A 7,901-nucleotide genomic window follows, 5' to 3' on the forward strand; every position below is an offset into this window, starting at 1 on the left:
TCATATAAGGAACTCAAGGAATACCTTAGACAGATGGAATGGAACCTTAAAGAGGATACAAGACAGCAAATTCAAACAGTGAAAGAATACATTGAAAATGAATTACATAAACAGATAAAAGAAGAAGTTATGCATCTTTATCAGGAGATAGAGATTATTAAAAAAATCAAATAATAATTCTAGAAATGAAAGAAACTATAAACCAAATTAAAAACTCAAATGAGAGTATCACTAACAGAGTGGAGCAAGTAGAAGCCAGAACGTCAGATAATGAAGACAAAATATATCATATTGAAAAGAGTATAGCCAACTCAGAAAGGCTGGTTAAAAATCACAAGAAAAACATCCAAGAGATATGTGATAACATAAAAAAAACAAATTTTAGAGTCATCGGGATAGAGGAAGGTATAGAGATTCAAACCAAGGGAATGAGTAACCTGCTGAATGAAATAATTACAGAAAACTTTCCAGAAATAAAAAAGGAAACGAATATACAAATTATAGATGCATACAGGACACCGAGCACACAAAATCACAGTAGACCAACGCCAAGACACATTGTTATGAAGATATCCAATATACAAAACAAAGAGAAAATATTAAAAGCTACAAGAGAAAGGAGACAGATTACATTCAGGGGTAAACCAATAAGGTTAACAACGGATTTTTCATCACAGACGCTGAAAGCAAGAAGATCCTGGAACAACATATTTCAAACAATGAAAGACAATGGATGCCAAACAAGAATTCTGTATCCAGCAAAATTAAGCTTCAGGTATGACAACGAAATAAAAATATTCATGATAAACAAAAGCTAAAAGAATTTGCAGCCAGAAAACCAACATTGCAAAGCATCTTGAGCAAAACACTACACGAGGAAGAAATGAAAAACAATAACCAAAACCATCAGTGGGAAGTGCCTCGGTAAAGACAGAGGGTGGGGGGAAAGCTAATCATGGAGAAACAAAGTAAATTAGAAAAACAAAAAAAAAGATAAATAATCAAACATGGCAGGAAGTACAAACCATATATCAATAGTAACTCTAAACGTTAATGGCTTAAACTCTCCAATAAAGCGACATAGGCTGGTAACATGGATTAAAAAAACAAATCCAACAATATGCTGCCTCCAGGAGACACATTTGATTGGAAAAGACATACACTGGCTGAAGGTGAAAGGTTGGGAAAAATATATCACGCACACGGTCCTCGTAAGCAAGCAGGGGTGGCCATCCTCATATCGAATAAAATCGACTTCAAGACTAAGTTAATAAAAAGGGATAAGGAAGGACATTATATACTGTTAAAAGGAACCATTCACCAACAAGACATAACAATTATCAATATTTATGCACCAAATAATGGTGCTGCGATGTTCATAAAACAAATTCTCCTCAAGTTCAAGAATCAAATAGACCACAACACAATAATTATGGGTGACTTCAACTCACCTCTCTCACCATTGGACAGATCCTCCAAACAAAAGTTGAATAAAGAAACTATAGAACTCAATATCACAATCAATAACCTAGACTTAACTGACATATATAGAATATATCAACCATCATCAAGTGGATATACTTTTTTCTCAGCAGCACATGGATCCTTCTCAAAAATAGACCATATATTATGCCATAGGGCAACCCTCAGTAAACATAAAGGGGTGGAGATAATACCATGCATTTTATCTGATCATAATGGAATGAAACTGGAAATCAATGATAAAAGAAGAAAGGAAAAATCCTACATCACATGGAAATTGAACAATATGTTACTGAATAATCAATGGGTTACAGAAGACATAAAGGAGGAAATCAAAAAATTCTTAGAGATAAATGAAAATACAGATACAACATATCGGAATCTATGGGACACAATGAAAGCAGTTTTAAGAGGGAAATTCATCTCCTGGAGGTCATTCCTCAAAAAAAGGAAAAACCAACAAATAAATGAGCTCACACTTCATCTCAAAGCCCTAGAAAAGGAAGAGCAAAACAACAGCAAATGAAGCAGAAGTCAAGAAATAATTAAAATCAGAGCAGAAATCAACGAAATTGAAACAAAAGAAACTATTGAAAAAATCAACAAAACTAAAAGTTGGTTCTTCGAAAAAATAAATAAGATCGACAGACCCTTAGCCATGCTAACGAAGAGAAGAAGAGAGAGAACTCAGATTACTAACATACGGGATGAAAAAGGCAATATCACAACAGATGCTATAGAAATACAGAAGACAATTAGAAATTATTTTGAAAACCTATATTCCAATAAAATAGAAGATAGTGAAGACATCGATAAATTTCTTAAGTCATATGATTTGCCCAGACTGAGTCAGGAGGATACACACAATTTGAACAGACCAATATCAATGGATGAGATTGAAGAAGGAATCAAAAGACTACCAACCAAGAAAAGCCCAGGACCGGATGGGTATACAGCGGAGTTTTACAAAACCTTTAAAGAAGAATTAATACCAATACTTTTCAAGTTATTTCAGGAAATAGAAAAAGAGGGAGCTCTTCCAAATTCATTCTATGAGGCCAACATCACCCTGATTCTGAAACCAGACAAAGACACCTCAAAGAAAGAAAACTACAGACCAATATCTCTGATGAACATAGATGCAAAAATCCTCAATAAAATTCTGGCGAATCGGATACAAAGGCACATCAAAAAAATTGTGCACCATGATCAAGTGGGATTCATCCCTGGGATGCAAGGATGGTTCAATATACGGAAATCAATAAATGCTATTCACCACATCAATAGACTTAAAGATAAGAACCATATGATCATCTCAACAGACGCAGAAAAAGCATTTGACAAAGTACAGCATCACTTTATGTTCAAAAACATTAGAAAAACTAGGGATAACAGGAACTTACCTCAACATTGTAAAAGCAATCTATGCTAAGCCTCAGGCTAGCATCATTCTGAATGGAGAAAAATTGAAGGCATTCCCTCTAAAATCTGGAACAAGACAGGGATGCCCTCTATCACCACTTCTATTCAATATAGTTCTCGAAACACTGGCCAGAGCAATTAGACAGATGAAAGAAATTAAAGGCATAAAAATAGGAAAAGAAGAACTTAAATTATCACTATTTGCGGACGACATGATTCTATACCTAGAAGACCCAAAAGGGTCTACAGAAAAACTACTAGAACTAATAAATGAATTCAGCAAAGTGGCAGGATATAAAATCAACACGCATAAATCAAAGGCATTTCTGTATATCAGCGACAAAACTTCTGAAACGGAAATGAGGAAAAACACTCCATTCACAATATCCTCAAAAAAAAAAAAAATACTTGGGAATCAACCTAACAAAAGACGTGAAAGATTTATACAATGAAAACTACAGAACCCTAAAGAGAGAAGTAGAAGAAGATCTTAGAAGATGGAAAAATATACCCTGTTCATGGATAGGCAGAACTAACATCATCAAAATGGCAATATTAACAAAAGTTCTCTATAGGTTTAATGCAATGCCAATCAAAATCCCAACGGCATTTCTTGTAGAAATAGATAAAGCAATCATGAAATTCATATGGAAAAATAAAAGACCCAGAATAGCAAAAGCAATTCTAAGCAGGAAGTGTGAATCAGGCGGTATAGCGATACCAGATTTCAAACTATATTACAGAGCAATTGTAACAAAAACAGCATGGTACTGGTACCAAAACAGGTGGGTGGACCAATGGTACAGAATAGAGGACACAGAGACTAATCTACAAAGTTACAACTATCTTATATTTGATAAAGGGGCTAAAAGCATGCAATGGAGGAAGGATAGCATCTTCAACAAATGGTGTTGGGAAAACTGGAAATCCATATGCAACAAAATGAAACTGAATCCCCTCCTCTCACCATGCACAAAAGTTAACTCAAAATGGATCAAGGAGCTTGATATCAAATCAGAGACTCTGCATCTGATAGAACAAAAAGTTGGCTCCGATCTACATATTGTGGGTTCGGGCTCCAAATTCCTTAATAGGACACCCATAGCACAAGAGTTAATAACAAGAATCAACAAATGGGACTTACTCAAACTAAAAAGTTTTTTCTCAGCAAGAGAAACAATAAGAGAGGTAAATAGGGAGCCTACATCATGGGAACAAATTTTTAGTCCTCACACTTCATACAGAGCCCTAATATCCAGAGTATACAAAGAACTCAAAAAATTAGACAATAATATAACAAATAACCCAATCAACAAATGGGCCAAGAACCTGAACAGACACTTCTCAGAGGAGGACATACAATCAATCAACAAGTTCATGAAAAAATGCTCACCATCTCTAGCAGTCAGAGAAATGCAAATCAAAACCACCCTAAGATACCATCTCACTCCAGTAAGATTGGCAGCCATTAGGAAGTCAAACAACAACAAGTGCTGGAGAGCATGTGGGGAAAAGGGTACTCTTGTACATTGCTGGTGGGACTGCAAATTGGTGCGGCCAACTTGGAAAGCAGTATGGAGAACCTGGGAAAGCTGGGAATGGAACCGCCATTTGACCCAGCTATCGCCCTTCTCGGACTATTCCCTGAAGACCTTAAAAGAGCGTACTATTTTAGGGATACTGCCACATCGATGTTCATAGCAGCACAATTCACAATAGCTAGACTGTGGAACCAACCCAGATGCCCTTCAATAGATGAATGGATAAAAAAAAATGTGGCATTTATACACCATGGAGTATTATGCAGCACCAAAAAATGACAAAATCATGGAATTTGTAGGGACATGGATGGCACTAGAGCAGATTATGCTTAGTGAAGCTAGCTAATCCCTAAAAAACAAATACCAAATGTCTTCTTTGATATAATAAGAGCAACTAAGAACAGAGCAGGGAGGAAGAGCAGGAAGAAAAGATTAACATTAAACAGTGACATGAGGTGGGAGGGAAAGGGAGAGAAAAGGGAAATTGCATGGAAATGGAGGGAGACCCTCATTGCTATACAAAATTACATATAAGAGGTTGTGAGGGAAATGGGAAAATAAACAAGGAGATAAATCAATTACAGTAGATGGGGTAGAGAGAGAAGATAGGAGGGGAGGGGAGAGGGGATAGTAGAGGATAGAAAAGGTAGCAGAATACAACAGTTACTAATAGAACATTATGTAAAATTGTGGATGTGTAACTGATGTGATTCTGCAATCTGTATTTGAGGTAAAAATGGGAGTTCATAACCCACTTGAATCTAATGTATGAAATATGTCAAGAGCTTTGTAATGTTTTGAACAACCAATAAAAAAAGAAAAGAAAAGAAAAGGACAGAAGTGCGTGGACATTCTCAATTTGTCCCCCTCGACTGCATGAGTTGCACCTTTGCCCATCATGACAAGTAGTGAATCTAAAGTAGTGAACAAGAGGTTACTAAAAAGCAGCTTGATTTCATTAATAAAAATTTATCTTAGAGAAAATCAACTGGCTTATCAGTTGTTGTAACCCTAACTTTCCAACAATTTCCTGCCCCAAATCTACTTATGAAAGGGATTTATTTTGAAAAATTGGAAAAATTCAGTTAAGCAAAAAGAAAATGATTCAACTATTTAATCATGGATACTACACACAGGGATACTATTTTTGAACATTCAGGTTTATATTATTTTAGATTTTTGTACATAAATACCAATATGCCAAGAATGGATTACATAATACATATTATGTGATTTCTTTGTTTTTTTAGTCGCACTATAATTGACATCTTTCTACATAAAATAATTTGCTCCTTGTTATGATTTAGATGTGGTGTCTCCCAAAATCTCACATGTAAGACAATACAAGAAGGTTCAGAAGAGAAATGATTGAGTAATAGTCAACCCAATCAGTGAATTAGTCCCCTAATAGGCATTAACTGAGTGGTAACTGAAGTGGTAGGGTGTGGCTGGAGGAGGTGGGAATTGGGGCGTGACTTTGGTGTGTATATTTGTATCTGGCAGAGGGGAGACCTTTCTCTGCTTTCTTGATTACCATGTGAGCTGCCTCCCTCGGCCACATTCTTCCATCATGATCTCCTGCCTCACCTCGAGCCCCGCTGGCTGTCTATGGTTGAGACCTCTGAACCTGTGAGCCCCTAAATAAACTTTTCCTCCTCTATAATTGTTCTTGTCGGGTCCTTTAGTCACAGTGGCAAAAAATGCTGACTACAACACTCCTCGATAGCTTTCATTGTTATATGATATTGGATTATATCAATGTGATAAACCTTACCATGATAATTTTCAACATTAATTCTGTAAGAAAAAAAAAAGCTAAATAATGGTGCTGTATTAGTCAGCTTTCCATCACTGTGACAATACCTGAGATAAATAACTTATAAGGAAGTTAAAAGCTATTTAATTGGTTCACAATTTCAGAGGTTTCAGTCCATGGTTGTGTGACCCTGTTGTGACCCAGTACATCATGGCAGAAACACATGATGGTGGATTTGTTGGTAGCTGGGAAGCAAAGAGAGAGAAGGAGAGGAAGAAGGAGGCTGGGGTGCCAATATCCCCTTCAAGGGCGTACTGCCAGTAACCCAGCTTCCCACCACTAGGCCCACCTCCTGAGGTTCCCTCACCTCCCACAGGCTGCTCCACAGGCTAGCAACCAAGCCTTTAGCACATGGACCTTAGGGGGCCTGTAAGATCCAAACCATAACAGATCCTAAGTCAAAAGATAGACATCTTTTAAGGCTCTTGATAGCCAACACCCCCCACCCCGATCTTACACATACCTACCAAAAATTAAGTAAAATTCCTGTTTCCCCATTCTTCAAAGACACGTGTAATTATTTAAATCTTTGTAATCCCAATATAAAAAAAGACATGCCATCATTGTTTCAATTTGCATGTCAACTTGCACTTCATTTACAAATGAGGTTTTACATATAGATATATTCTTTATGGTGCCGGTTATATTTCACGTATATTTCTTCTTTGTGTATGTGTCTGTCTGAATTACTTGTGTTGCTTTCCTGTTAGGGTGATTTCATTTAAGAATTCTACACTTCTCTTTCATATACAGGACATTCATTAGGGTTATATTTTCTCCCATCAACTTGTTTTATTTTTTTTATCTTTAAATTTGTTGTATATGCATTGAAGAGTAATTTTGTTTCCAGTACTGTGGATTGAACCAGGGCCTTACACATGCTAGTCAAGTACTCCACCACTGAACTACACCCCAGTCCTTTTTCTTTTATTTTGAAACAGGATCTTGCTTAGTTACCCAGGCTGCCCTTGAACTTGTGATCTTCCTGTTTCTGTCTCTCAAGTAACTGAGATTACAGGTGTGTGCCACTGCATCCTCCAGCAACAAAAATTTTTGTAATCAGATGTAGCAATAATATGGTTTCTGTTTTTTCCTGCTTCCAAAGGTCTTTCCTATCCCCAAGATAATATAAATTATAATTTATACTACATAGTCTTAATTTCCCAACTTAAATAAACTTAAATCTAGCATTTCTTTGGGTGCATGGTATAACATTTAAGAACTTTATTTTCCCAAAATGATTTTACACTTGTCCTGGATCATCTTTTTCCAAGTAACCATTTAATACATATGTAGGATTTTTCCCCAAGATTTGGGGTTTTCTATTCTGTTCCATTCAATCATCTGCTTCTATTTACTTCAGTATAATCTGTTTTAACCTCTTTGTCTGTAGTATATATTTTAATATCTATATTTAATATTTAGAAGATCCCATTTTTATTCTTTTTCACTAAATATTTTCTTGGTGCTCTTCTCTCTGTATTAATAAGAATCACTTTGTCAAGTTATGAAGAAATCAATGAATGATAGATTGTAATTGTCATATTAAATAAGCATGTAGCAAGGAAGTGGTAATATTTCTCATTTCTTCAAGGTTTGTTTTATGTCCCCCTTTATCTTTGGTATTTTTCTCTGTGCAG

This window comes from Callospermophilus lateralis, chromosome 13, assembly GCF_048772815.1.
Source record: "Callospermophilus lateralis isolate mCalLat2 chromosome 13, mCalLat2.hap1, whole genome shotgun sequence".
In the NCBI taxonomy this organism is placed as follows: domain Eukaryota; kingdom Metazoa; phylum Chordata; class Mammalia; order Rodentia; family Sciuridae; genus Callospermophilus; species Callospermophilus lateralis.